The sequence below is a fragment of the Scomber japonicus genome, chromosome 6, assembly GCF_027409825.1.
Source record: "Scomber japonicus isolate fScoJap1 chromosome 6, fScoJap1.pri, whole genome shotgun sequence".
Taxonomy (NCBI): domain Eukaryota; kingdom Metazoa; phylum Chordata; class Actinopteri; order Scombriformes; family Scombridae; genus Scomber; species Scomber japonicus.
In genome coordinates this window covers 28,503,841-28,517,132 of record NC_070583.1, presented here as the reverse complement: position 1 = coordinate 28,517,132, position 13,292 = coordinate 28,503,841, and the positions used below count along the sequence as shown (strand labels likewise).

At 39.8% G+C, this 13,292-nt stretch overlaps 1 protein-coding gene across 2 annotated transcripts in view; it reads right to left on the bottom strand.

Moving 5' to 3' along the window:
* Positions 1-12,439, bottom strand: part of grik4 (glutamate receptor, ionotropic, kainate 4) — a 221,001-nt gene extending 208,562 nt beyond the window's left edge. For both annotated transcript variants that reach the window (XM_053320945.1, XM_053320946.1), the window contains exon 1: positions 12,299-12,439. The gene's annotated coding sequence lies outside the window, so the exon portion shown is untranslated. The remainder of the gene's footprint in view (positions 1-12,298) is intronic.
* Positions 12,440-13,292: the final 853 nt, after the last annotated feature.

Here is a 13,292-nt window from a genome sequence, read left to right as displayed (position 1 = left end):
AAAATTACTAAATTGGTTTATTGATTATTAAAATAACTGCAATTATTTTCAATGAGCTGATCCAGTGTTGAGACCCGAGGTAAATCTGAGGCAATGACATGATTAACAAATTAAGATGTCCAAGAAGAAATACTTCTGCTGCACAAACAATACTTTTGATATTTATTTATTTATTTTTCTGTGCAACCAATGATGAAGGGTCACAAATTGCTTAGTTTTTAAGAAGTCACAAGCCAAAAACTTTGGGAACCACAGGACTAATCAGTTCCAATCAATTATTTCAGCTCTATGCAAGACAAATACAACAGAAGTACCCTCTCAGTTTATTAAGAGAGGGCAGATTTTCATTTGACAAGTAATATTGTGTTACATTAGGGTTTCCATTAAATCAATAGGCAACAGAACACTGATATTTCCTATCTCATGCTAACAGAGTACACAGTACCCTTTAACTTAACTTTTTCTGACTTTTGTGTGAATGCATCATTTGGTTTTAAAAAGCCCACAATCCCACTGCCTCCTGGGAGAAAACCTTATCCATCTAGTGAACCCTATACAGCAGATCTAAGAATGACCTTTATATCACCCAAGAAACAACCTAAATGCCCTACACAAACACAGACACACGCATGCAAACACACACTAGCAATCCCTGAGTCTCTGTTCTCCAACAGGCTGTGAAAATGGAAGATTTGAAAAAGGCCATGCCACAGAGACAGTGAGAGCAGGCTGAAAACAGAATCGGCCTTTTATAGATGTCCCATTACATGCTTTGCTTCTTTGCCCGGGGCCTCGATTTTATCCATCTACAGCACTCTGCGTACTGGTGAACAAACTCTCACCAAACACCTACCCACATCACCTGCTTACAGCCATACTGCATCTACCTATCAACTCACACACATGTAGGACTATTAAACCATGACGGCATAAAATAACATACAGAGAGACTGTTTGATAATCTGTCCTCTTTATATTAGATGAAATTTAGCTTGTGGGATAAATCACTCCTTTTTCCTCACACATCTCACGTCTCTCTTTCACTTCAGTAATTCAATTCAATTCAAATTTGCTTCACAACAACAATATGGCCCAAAGCATCAAGAATCAATGAAACAAAATAAATACATTTCATTAATTAAAACAATAAAAGAGTAGAACATTATTGTTAAAACTTGCTCTCTGTGTGTGTGTGATTGTGTTATATTATTATATATTTTAATAATTGTGAGTATTTATCATTCAGTGGGTATTATCTTGATCTAAATAACAATAACAAATAACACAATTTAATTGTTAAGTTATTGTAAATTGAGATTGGCAGATGTATGAGTAAACAAACAACAACAACCACCACAAAGATCACTAAGATCTACTTTCATCTGAGTTTCTTCTGCTTATTCTCAAGTCACAGCATGACTGTTTGGATTCAGATTCAGGATATGTTTTGGTTATATTTGGGAAATGTTTCTCCTTTAAAGTTTGGTCCTTTGAAACATGAGTGAGAAAGTGTAGCTCTGTCTCTACTTGTCCTCTGTCACACTGGGAGCAGAGTCTCTCCTACTCTGGCAGCCAGCTCTGTATTGTGACCTTTTTTTGTGGCTACGCTGTGTTCACTCAGTCTGTACATTGACTTTTCTTACTTTAGGGATGTCAGTGTTACCCCTTTTCCACCGAGCTGGAGCTGGTTCGGAGCCAGAGTCTGACTAAGCACCGGTGCTTTGCTTTGCCACTGCAAAAGCTCCAGCCCCGAGCCTCAGAACGTTAGCCCCCGCTAGCCTGCTAATAAACGTTAGCCCCGCTAGCCGGCTAATAAACCAACTCTTTGCCGGTCTAAAGCAAGAACTGATTACGTCAGTGGACTGGGGGTGGGGCTAACGTTTATTGGCCGGCTAGCGGGGCTAGCGTTTATTAGCCGGCTAGCAGGGGTAACGTTTATTAGCAGACTAGCGGGGTTAACGTTCAGTAGCTGACCAGCGTGGCATTTACAGAGGGTTAAAGATTTGCTGATTAAAAGTACTATTTTTATCATTTTTTGCCAGAGCTATCGTCTTCTTCTTCTTCTTCTTCTTCTCGTTTTCTCCTTCTTCTTCGTTTCCGGCAGGCTAGATGCCTTGCGCCATGTTGCTGCCTCTCACTGGTGAATCATGGAAGTGCTTTAAATGCGTGCGCTGGCTACGTTATACAGTGACGTAATCGCATGGCTCCTTGCCGGTGGAAAAGCAACAGGTTCGTAAGAGGTGCTTGGATTAGCACCAACTGAGCACTGGCTCTAGCACTAGCTCCGAACCAGCACTGGCTCCAGCTCGGTGGAAAAGGGGTATGTGAATCCCCTTTGAGGGACAGATGACATTTTAATTTTTTCCATGTTTTGTGTCTTTCCAATATGTAATACACAGTGCTTTTTGATAGTTTACAGTTTGGTTTGGTATAATTGATTTGACACTGGTGTCCTGAGGCTGTTTGGGACATGTTGGGTTGTCTACAAAGAGCCTCAGGACCAGCTGGCTGAGGGGACTCTTCTCTGGATTCAGCAGGTTCGGGCTTTGTGATGGTATGTTTTTATGTCTTTCTCTCTCCAACTGTGCTCGAGGAGATAAATGAAATGAGGGCTGGCATGTTCCCTGGACATTTTAATTAGCCAGTCTTTAATTCAGCCTGACCCCCTTTCAACTTTGATCAGCCGGTGGGAGCTCTGATAAGGACCTGTCACTCACATGCAAACACTGAGGTTATTCAATAGCAAATTGTCTCCTCGCCGTTCACACATGCTCTCTACCTGTGCTGTCATGGGAGACCTGTTCACGGCTCAGTGCAAACTAAAAGCCCAACGAGAATGAAAATATGGCGCGGGAGCTGTGCTCATTCATCCAAAGTCTCCATTCATGGCGTGGACTGTGACAGGGTTGAATACAAATGCGCTCCTTGATTATTAAGAGTCGAGAGATTTCCAGAGGCAAAATTAAGGTATTACAGTATTGGATTCTAGGACTAAAGGCAAGAATCCCTCATGTGCTTTATTAAGTCCTGAAATGACATGAGTCTCTAGCTTTATGAGACCCAGCTGGAACCATAAACTAAATATATAAGCAAAGACAGAATATATAAAAAACAATAATGTAATTATAATAATAATAATATTCTCTTGGTCTTTTGTAAAAATGAGTGGGCACCAATGGCATATTAACATTTCTTTACTTTTTTTCTTATTGGCCATCTACCAGTGTATCCATTTTTCTCACTGTAAGAATTATGCTCAAGGAGCCCTTGTATAAGATTTATAGTAGCCAAAACAAATGACAAAAAATGTGTCTGTGCTGGAACAGAAATATACTTAACTGTGACCCCAAAATGTAACAAAACATAAATTTTGAGTTACACCCCTACTCCTGAAAAATATGACCAGACTAAGACAATTACACCTAATACCTTCAATCAGGTCAGACTCCTCAGCATCATAAAATAGATTTAAATCATTCATTTGGCACACCTGAGGGTGATACCAGAGGAATCAACATGTCTAGCTTCAGATCAGCTCTAGTTTTATAACAGTATGCATCTCAGGCATACACAGAGTGTGACAGAAGCAAAGTCGCAAGACAAATCCTCTCCCTGCTCTGTGTGCACTAAGCTGTGCCTGGCTACGGTGTGTGTGTGCTCCATTCCCCTTACAGCAAGGAGCACAGCCGACTGAAATCCCCTGATCTCAGTCATCTCATTGTATAAAACAGACTCTTTCAAATAGTTTGGCTTCAAAATGCGTTATTTAGGCAAATAATTATGAAACTATCTTACAATGGTTTCCTAATACCACACCTCTCTTTTAATGTGTTACACTGCTGACAAGGACATATGGTGCTCTGTACCAAGGCAGCAATTTTCTGGCTAGAAATTGAATAACTTTAACCTCGTGTTAAATAGGCATTATTGCTTCAAATACAAAGCACACTCAGTGTACCCTTTGGACATTTCAGAATAGGTCTGGACTTAGGATGTGTATCCAATTTTTGGACCCATTAAGACCTCCAACCAGCCTTAACCAGTCAATTATCAGCAGAATCAAATGGAACACAGTGGTTTTATCAACTAGACAGAGCACAGACAGCACCACTGTCTTCATGCCGTCAGACAGTCATAATCCGACTCTGACCTCTTCTGCCCCTCTATCATTAGATCCGCCAAGCAAAGTAGGGCCATCCATCAGCCAGCTTACCCAGGGACAGCAGCCAGTTTCTGTGCGAGTGTGACTGGTGGTCCTTCCAATTTGTAAATGGGATTGGGGAGCGTCTACAAAGGCTGAAACAATACCATCCCTCACCACACACCGATGGAGCCAGCTGTCTCGTCTAGCCTCTCTACCCACCACTGCCCTTCATTCTCGCACTGATCGGATGCTGCGGTTACTTTGCCCGCTACACTCACTCATTGAGGAAAGTACAACTCCTTCTCTACTTCTCATACTGTTTCAAATATCTGAGGTATCATATCTCTCCCTGCTTCAGTTTCTTGTGCTAAATCCTCTGACAGACTGCGCTTCTCTCTTTCTCTGAGCGCTTCTCCCTACTCTGTAGAAGCTCATGCTGTACCTAAGGTCTTTGATTTTTTTTTTCCTTTCTTGATTTTTCCTTTCTTCTCAATCTTTTATTTTACTTATCCTTGAAAGTGCTCCATCCTTCCTTGTCCTCTTTGTTTCTGATCTCTGTCAGTGTACCTGTGGAGGATATTCATTGCCATTCAACAGGCAGTCTACAGTAAAGCAAGACATGGCGATTGGCTCAACAAACAGAAATACAACCCAAGAAAACCAACAAAACCAGTGAGTTATGACATCAGATTTGTGCCACAGAGTTCAACGGTGAATCTTTTATATACTACTATAGACTAGATAGCAGGAATTACAGTGCACATTCATAAATAACAGTGATGCAAGTGGCAGGGAAGAGGTTATGTTTCATGGGTTTGGATTTTCCAATTATGCACTGCTGTGCCTCGATAAAGCCCAACAGCAGTTAATAATGCTGACAAAAAATCCTTGTGCCATGTTTGCGGGCTGCACAACAGGATATACTGTGCAATGCAACAGCCAAAGGTGAAGTCTTGAAGAAAGGCTGGCTTGGTCTGTTTTAACAAAAAAGCAATGTAATGAATGAAAGCCATGCAAAGTATATACTGTATCAAGAGGGTTTAATAGAGTGACCTGCAGTGTTTGGTGTCCATCACTGCAGGAAGAATTAATGAAATAATATACAAAAAAAAACTCATACATCAAACTTTCTTCAATCAAAATATATTTGCAGCACAGCTTCAATTCAATTAGTTTTTTTTCTGAATATATGCTGAAATAGGGTATATCTGAGCCTCCCTGGGTGCCAATTACACACCCATTCCTATAACAGAGTCATCTATTGAAATAGTCACAGCTCTATACATCTAGCTGCTATTGTTACATCTGACTGCTATTCACTGGCCAGATGCTTCTACTGATTGCGAGCCGAAAAAGCGCCACAAGCCATCCCAGCCTTCACCCATATGTTATTCAATTATATTTAAGATGGTTAACTATTAATTACAATAACTTTATCGCACCATAAAACAGGTATTTTACCTTGAGTCTATTCCAGCTATACGGGACAGAATGTGGTGGTGCATATAAATGAGTCAGACTGAAGGTATGGAGGTAAGCCGTTTCTTTGAATGTACAGTACGTCAACTTTCAAATGCAAATATACAGAACTGTGCTGCTATTTTGGAGGTTTTCTTAAGTAAATCATTGTCATTCCTGCTAATCTGTCAGTCAGCGACTCTTGGTAGCTGTTACACTGTCTAATTCAGTCTGAGCTCCCTTCATAAGCTGTACTTCACCTTGTAAACGTCTGCCTCTTAACTCTTTCTAAACCCTTAGATCCTCCTCTACGTGTTCTCTCCCCATGTATATCCAATGTGCTACACAGTCAAGGCTTATTGCGCCTGAATCATGTATTATCCCTTGTCCTCTGCACTTGCTCCTACTGTACTGTATGTCTCATTTTTTCCTCTAATTTTATTTTCCAGTAGAGCTGTCAGGCATGTGGAAGGACCTGTCTACCAAATGGTGTGGGGGGGAGCGATGAACAAGTTATACACTGCCAGTTGGGCCACAATCACACAGCATCTTCACAATTGACCACATAAATATTGAGACAACTATTTAAACAGCTCTGATCAAACACGAGTCAATCAAACAGAAATAATGGGCACAAAGAGGAAAAATGTGTCTGCATGAGAGAGATGGTGAGAGTCCAGCACCCCACAAATGGAGAGCAGGAGTTTAAGTCACGTAATGCCTGATGAATAGGACTGAGCATGGTAAAAACCCTGTGATCCATCCTTTTTTTTTAACACTCTGACTCTATTCTGTTCATTCTCACCTCTCTGTAACTCATCTTCTACATTGTCTCCTCTCTCCATGATCCCTTTGCTGCTGAACATCAACCTTTCAACACTTTTTTAAAACTCTCTCAAACACTCTTTTCTCAACTGAACCTTTAAGCAGGAGAGCAAGACACTTGTGTTTAAGAAAAATACACCTCTGTACTGTGCTGAGGCACACAGGTGTGATGTAGTTGATACCTTTGATCTTTCAGCACCCTGACCCAACTACCCACTAACACCATTTTATCTCTTTCTCTTCCTTATCCTGTCTGACCTGACCTCCGTAAAGTTATAGGTACAGTATCGTTCTGTGCACAAAGGCTCTAAAATGTTCTTCACAGGGGCAGAAAAGGGCTAATTAAACACTGGCACTGTGCTTTAACCATACACATTATCACAGCCTAGTGTTCAAATGGCAAACATACATTGGATCACTTGATTTCTTTTCTCCTCAAGTCCTCATTCATAAAAGATTTTGTTAATTGTTCACCCACCCTCATGTGAAAATCTTCCTTAATTTTTAAATGTCTACTCATAGCCATCAATTAGAGATATCACAGTGAGAAACTCCATCTACAATCCATTAACCTTTCAAGAAAAATGAGCAGCCAGTGTGTTCTGAGCAGCAAATTACAGTTTTGGTTGTGTCCTTCACAACAGACACATGAATACTAATTATACAGATATGTGTGTAATAAAGCACTCTTTTCTTTATCAAAAAATAAATAGATAAATTAAAAAAATCATTTATGACTCATTTCGTCAATTATTTTGTCATTCAGCCTATTATGGGATCCCTAATTATTTTTAAGTGTTATATAAATTACAATACCTGTATATGTATTTGTAAACAAGACAGAATTATAAAATATACACTTAAAATATCTGTAGTATTGGACACAGGAATTATTTTAGCTCACATTTTCTTTTTAGTCGTAAGAAAATATGATTTTAGATCTCATACAAAATAGTAGGTGAACTTATTTAACTGATTTATAAAGATGGAGACTTGCAGAGCATTTTGAATATGCCGAGTACTCCTCTGGTATGCTGACAACCTACTGACTTTAATTGCAATCATCATTTATGCAGTTATAGTTTATAGGGCTGACTTTCATTAATCTTTCAATTTCTTGATTAGTAATTAGGTCCTGGAAATTGTGAAAAATGGTGACTGCTGTTTCCAAAGGCTCAGTATGTCTTCAAATGTCCTGATTTATCCCTGATTTCACACTCCACAAGCCAAAGATATTCAGTTTACTGTCTAAAAAGGACTAAAGAGACCAGGAATTATTCACATTTGAGAAGTTGGAGCACAGAATTTGACATTTTTGTGATTATCAAAAAAGTTGACAAATAATTTTATACATTCCAACTAACTGATTAATTGAATAACCATTGCAGCTCTAGTTTCCAGATTACATTTCAATCACTATTAATCAAAGAAAAATCTAGTCCCATTATCTATAATCTTACAATTTCATTTAAATCTCGTAATTCAAACAAACTTCCAGATATTTCCCACATTTTCTCGTCTGTCTCTCTTAAAGCTGTAATTGACTGAGCAGTAGAAGCACACAACAAGAAGCCAGATGGCATTCAGGCTGGATTGGTGCTGTGGTCAGCTAAGGAATCCCAAGCAAGTTCTTCTTTGGCCTCCAGTATACTGCAGCTGTCTGCCAGAGTCCTTGTACCTGTCTGCCTCAGTAATCTGCCAGGGAGCAGACAAACATCAGCGGCCCTTATCTCTACTTCTCAGGAGCAGCCAGGGAAGGAGACAGGAAAAAGGCATGTGGCCCAGCGGCAGCGCAGACAGGAGCAGACTGAGGCAAACTCATGAGTTCAGTCAACACGCAAATACAAACAGTTCATTAGACACACACACATTTACACAACTACAAACACACACTAAAGCACATAAAACTCAAAAAAAAGGGACTGAGTGAGCTATGTTTCTGCTAAGCAGGTAAAGATAAATTTGCAACAGGCTGTTGCCGGAGCATCACTGATACAGCAAAGATAATTTGAATGAGCAAAACATACCAGAACCAGTGCAACACGTTTCCAGTAAGGCTGAGCAGAGCAATTTAACCAGTGGCAATACTGCAGTTGAAACATGCTGAGGGGCTATAATACGCCATCTGCACCACAGTGATATTCAATACTTGCATCTCATACAAGATTGAACATGTGGGCAATGAAATTGAAACCATCTCCTCAAACCATTTTCCATGAGCTAAAGTCAGTAAAAAGTCAAATTCTGTCAGTAGTAGGACTCAGAGCGTACTGGTGCCTCAGAGAAATTCAGTGTCTTAACAGCGTACTGTGTGTTCTGGCATTTATATTCACAGCGTACTGGAGCTGCCTGTGGGGGAATGTGGTGGCTTAAAAAATATGAAAAGCATGTTATCCCGCATATGAATATGAATTGGGTTTTTCTGTCACTGGCACACTTGTAATACGACACAGGGTAAATAAGTAGTTTTACTCTCTAAGAAATGTGTGAACATGTGTGTGTGTGTGTGTGGTTGTTTGTGGCCCAGTTATCTTTTGTTACAGTAACTGAAAAGTTTGGGGTGGAGATGTGTTATCATGCATGAGAGTGACCATGTTTTGTCTGGTGTAAGACCAGCACTGTCACATGCAATATGTGAGCTTTCCAAGCAATTCAACATGGATTTAAAAAAAAGGAATTTGCACCAACAAGAAAAAATTATTCAAAGCAAAAATCTGAGCTTTTGAGGAACTAGGCTACCTTGTGTTTCTAAAACCCTGTTCATATAATAACACACTGACTTGATTGTTGATGGTTTGGGCATATCCAGATCCTCTCTGTAATTCACCTGTAAAGCCTCCTGCGATGCTCTCTTCCACAGCACCATGTCAAGTGACGATTGCAGTGAAGCTTCCACAGCAAATTCTGTCCTCTACATAAACAGCACCGGTAAACAAGTCTAACACACTCAGTCACACTCATTTGCTATAGGGTCCAGTCTGGCACCTTTATCTAAAAATACTCTACTTCTGCAGCTTCTGTGAGCCGGTTTTGTCAGGAACAAAACAAATAACATGTAGAGGAGGTCACACAGAGAGAGTAGAGAGCTGGCTTAGAGAGGAAAGGAGGACAGAAAGCCATAGCATGCTGACATTTTCTCCCTGTTTTTATGTTGTCAAAATATAGGATAAAAGGTTACGTTCAAGTCAGCAGAACATCATCAACTGGAGCTTGGTTTTTCTTGCTGACTGTAGACTGGGTTAGATTGCTGGAATTACACAAACACACACACACACACACACATTTTCTTGCAACTGAGGTCTAAGTCGTTCTATAATTCTAATAAATCATTGTAATTTTCCTTTATATCACATTATGTTCATGATAAATGGGGCATTTAATGAGGATATAAATATGTGTGCATATGTTTGTTGTATATGTCATTCTCCATTAATAAAGAGCCTCAAGTGTAATGAAAGCTCTTCCTCTAAAACCATTGTGCCAAAGTGCAGCCAAAGTGAAGCATTGTGGGTAGGAACTAAGCTAAACGTGGAATGGCTGACACTGATAATGGCTGTCACACTAACAAAAAAAAAAAAAACCCAACTAATTCACATGAGAAATATCTACGTCCTTTCCTTCAAAATAAAGTCATCTTGAAATTGTCGGTTAGAAAATGGGAGACAGTAAAAGTTCATCCGCCAAGCTTGAAACATTCAGGAGGGGAGAAAAAAAATAGAGAAAATGATCCATTTTTATTGATCCACTTTACATGGATGGACAAAAACCTCTCAGCTAAAGAATAAAATCTCTCAAAAATAATCCCCTTTCATGCAAACAGTGTTGAATTATAGTCCAATAAGCAGCTTTTGTTGTCACGAGTAAGTGCTGTAAGAACATTTTGTGATTATGAAAAACTCGACTTTTCCTTTTTCATATTCTGGCATTCACAGAAAAAGAACGGAGAGTGTGATACTGAGGGCTATGTTTCTGTTTTATTAAAAAGAAGGGGAAAATATGTAAGTAAGATGGACAGTATTTGGCCTTATACAAAAGATCTTTTTAGCCCTTTAATTACACTAACTAGAATCATTAGAGTAGCAGCAAACAGCTTATGGCAATGCTTGACCCTTAGAAGCTGTTACTAAGTTACAGTTAAGTATATTATTAACCTATGATATTGAGTGTGTTGTGAGAATGAAATCTTTCATCTGTTTGTTGTATTTATTTTTTCTGAACCTGACTCATCTTGCAGTGCTGTATACTAATCAAAAAGCCTGCATATATTCTTTGGCTCGGTTTTTTCTTCAACTTCAAAAAAAAAAAAAAAAGAAGCAACATCAGACCTTTTGGAATCGCTGATACAAGTTAGAGACGGGGGCGGCGCGTTGAAGGTCTATCCTGATGTTTACCCATGATGTTTTAGATTGCTCATATTTTTCTTCTCAAATTAACTTCTTGAACCCAGACAGACATTCTCCTTCAACATTATGTATTGTCGATGTTATATTAAAGTACAACACTGTTGAAAATATTGTCTACTTCTGCATGCACCGCTACTTCCTTTCTACTATGATATATTATTGCTATTTTTGTGTGACATACTCAAACCTTAGATGCAGCATTACAATTAATAGTAAACTGCAGATGTTGTACATATTTCATTAAATTCTGCATGACATATTTGATATCGTTTAAATGCCATTATAGCTGTTTTAATGTATTATTTAACTGTATAATGTTCTCTAAATATTTGACCTGTGGCTCAGGAGGTAGAGCGGTCGTCTTCCAATTGGAAGATTGGCGGTTCGATTTCCTCCAGTCCATATGTCGATGTGTCCTTGGGCAAGACACTTAACCCCAAATTGCTCCCATTGCTACCATAGACTGTATATAAGAAATGGACGTAACATCTGTGACGTCACCCATTGGTTTGTGGACTGCTGCTCGGAAGCCGATAGTATCGAATCTAAGCAGCGCCATCTTGAAAATTTCAGGTGCATTCTGGGAAAAAATGAACACGGATTCTACTTATATGGGCATGAGGAGGAGTCATGAACGGACGTATGGGCGGGACCAACGGCGGAGCGGGGAGACTGCGATTGGTTGCGAGGGCTGGATCTCAAGGACATTGGTCAATCAACCTGTCAATCACAACGTAGCCACGTAGCCTGCTTTATCGTCAAATATAAAATCAGGGAGGCCAAAATTTCACAAATGAACATCATACTGCATTGAAGAAGGCTTTAAACTAGCGATTGAGACCATAAATACATTTTGAAAACGTTTACTGAGGTTAGAAATCAAGTGAGAAGTTGGTGAATTCTCCATTGACTTGTATAGAGCCGGAAGTCCTTTTAAACACAAAACAATCGCCCCCTGGTGGCCTTTTGATAGAATGCAGCTCTAAGTTACTTCCGCATTGGCTTCTTTTCAGAGGACAGGAACTCCCCGCCTGATTGCTACGCCAACAGTGTATGAATGTGAATGAATGGTTAAATTCCCCCTGATGAGCAGGTTGGGACCCTGCGTGGCCATCTTGCCATCAGTGTATGAATGTGTGTGAATGGGTGAATGACATGTACTGTAAAGCACTTTGAGTGGTCGCAAAGACTAGTAAGGCGCTATATAAGTACAGTCCATTTAAATATCGCTATTGATGTCGATGACACACTCAGTAATACAAGGCATGTGACATGTACAGAAAGTCTTACAGACATTCACTAGACAATGAGGTTTATGGACACGACAAGTGTGACTGTGAATGTCCAAGCCTACGCATCCTAATCTCATTGTCATGCATTACTTCCTCTCTCTCCTCTCTCTTATTCACTCTCACCATTGAACAGCGGCAGGTGAGTGGTGGCTGATTACCAAACATCTTTCTCCTACCTTTGATCTCCTGAGGTGTGGGGCTCTAATCCATCTTGCAGCACAGAAGGCTGTCTTATCTGGGTGGTTGTGGTAGCCACTTAGCTTCTCCTCATCTCACATACACATACAGTATGTGGCTCCGGCTCTCACACTGTGTACTCACACACACACACAGAGTTTGGACTCTGCACGCTGGGCGAACAGACACTGTAAGAGAAGAGGAGAAAGATAAGAAATCTGAGTCAGATATAACATACTGTAGAGACACAATCAGTTTCAAAATGACCAATGCAGAGATCTTTCATTGTTGTAGATCTCTTTAAGCGAGTGTGTGAGAAATGAAAAGATGCAGAAATATTTGTCCTGCTAATAACACTGATAGTAAAATGCTAATGCTAAGGACAGCCATTTATCCAACATACTGTACATCTGCAGTCTTCACTGTAAACTGCACTTTCAAAGTCCACAGTCCCTTTTTGCTGATGGTCTTATTTTACTGTTTGTCCCTTACTCAGCGAGATACCCTTCCTCTTTATATAGCACATCCAACATTTTTCATACTGACATTGCTGATACTTTGAACTGCTTCTGAGACTCATCAGCATTCAAAACAAGGCCTAGTGCACAATATTGCGAGGCAATTTCCACGGTAAATGAGAAAGTAAATGTCACTTACAAGATGAGCATTAATCTCATGTCATTGCATTTTAATGGCACCCTTACTCAGAGGAGAATTAAACTTCTCCCAAGAGATCAACCTAATCACTTAGCACCACAGTGAAATCACCCCCAAATGTCACAACAGATGCAGAAGATGACGTGTCAATAACTGTATGAACACATACTGCTGGTACGAAGGACACACACGAGCATGCATGCACACAGACACACACACAAACACACGCACATATATACGTATAGTTTACCTGTCACTCTCCTGACTATTATCACACCCTTTAAAGTTCCCTGCTTAAAACTTGATGGTCAAAAATGTTATAAAAGGTGGGAAGTT